Raw genomic sequence first — 1,657 nt, 5'->3', positions numbered from 1 at the left:
CTCTGATCTCCCCAGTGGAAAGCACATGGATGAGAGAGGCTGGTTGTGAGCTGGATAAGCGGCGCAAGGGCAAAGTGCCAGGAGGCTCCTGGGGCAGCCAGCAGAGCTGATGTGCTCTGTGCTGCCCATTTGGGCTCCTCAAGTACTCCAGAGATAACGAGGCAGGGGTGCCAGCCAGCTTGGAGATACAGAAAACACTCCCCCCAACCTTGGCCATGCGTGGCCTTGGTCCCTGGGCTCCTAGAGCAGGAGTCCAACTCCACCAGCTCTGTGTCCTGCCAAGCTCAGCAGAGGATGGAGGGCTGTGTCCAGCATCCAGGTCCCCTCCTGCCCCATGGCTGCCTCCCGTTGGGATGGGCCACCTCCCCAGGCAGGTGCCTGACCTTGGTGGCAGGTCACAGCGCCGTGCCACAGACATCATAAATCTGCAAAGGTTTGCTGCAGCCAGGCTCCACCTCTGCAGACCGCGGGGCACTTGTTCCCATGCTGGGAAATCTGACCCCTCGGTAGCCTGAGAGACAGGAGAAGCCTGGGTTTGGTGTTTTGAATAAGTGGCTTTTTATCTGAAATCCCTTTGGGAGCATGAGCTCAGTAACCAATGAAATTATATCTGTTGTTTCAAGCAGTGAAGAAAACTTGGCTTGATGTTTATTGAGATTTATGGCTTCCCTTGAGCTTAATTGTCTTTGGGAGCCCTGGATCTTTTTAACGGTTCAGCTAAGTGGTACTAAGAAGGATGGTAATGGTTTGAGCAGCCTGCCCCCTTAGCATATCTCTTTCTCTCACACAATTTGCTGATATTTGGGAAATATAGCTGATACCCTCCCCTCCTGAGGTCACAGCTCTTCACTGGTGTGAAACTTCAAAAGGCTAAACCAGGTGTGAAAAGCTTCCAGCGAGTGTTTCCTCGGCGAGGTGCTGACTTCCGTCAGCAGGGCTGTGCTTTGGGGAACAGAGGAGGGGGACAGGTCTGTGCCCCCACTGGGGAGGGTCACCTGGTCCCCCTGCTTTGTCACCTCCTGGATACTGTGATTTGTCTTTCTGGTCTCCATCAACCTGGTGGTTTGGTGTAGACGCTTCTCTGGTCCTGAGCCACGGTGGCTTTTCCATTTCCTCTGCTGGGGGCTCTGGGCTGACTGAACAAGCTGCTCCCACCTGAGCACAGCCCAGCATCGCCTCCTGAGCATCCCAGAGCTCATCCACAGGTGACCAGTGGGGCTGGGATCAACCTATGGAATTGCCATAAGGAGAACGCCCCTCCTTTCTGCTCCTTGCACTGGTTTGAACTGGGAAGGGACCATCTGGGCTGCAGGGAAGGATTCTCCCGCCCAGCTCTCACCCCGCAGAGACACAACCCAGTGCTGCCCAGCCGTGGTTGGTCCCTCAGTGCAGCATCCTGGGCTCTGGAGGGCTCTGATGAGGAGCTTGTCATTGGGAGGAAAACATTGCCCTTCACACGTAATTATTCCTCGCCTCTGAAGCTTTTTCATCCCTTATCGGGGGTGACCCCGATGGTTTGTTATCTCTCCTCAGCCATCCACCAGAGCCTGTCAGCGTGGGGAATGACCTTCACCTATTTCCTCACCTCCCCAGGATGCTGTGGTCACTCGGCCGGGCACTCGTGGCGGTGCTGTCCGGCCGCGGGGATGCTGCGGCC

The sequence above is a fragment of the Corvus brachyrhynchos genome, unplaced genomic scaffold, assembly GCF_000691975.1.
Source record: "Corvus brachyrhynchos isolate BGI_N302 unplaced genomic scaffold, ASM69197v1 scaffold59, whole genome shotgun sequence".
NCBI classification, from domain to species: Eukaryota; Metazoa; Chordata; class Aves; order Passeriformes; family Corvidae; genus Corvus; species Corvus brachyrhynchos.
Note: the sequence above shows the minus strand (reverse complement) of the source record.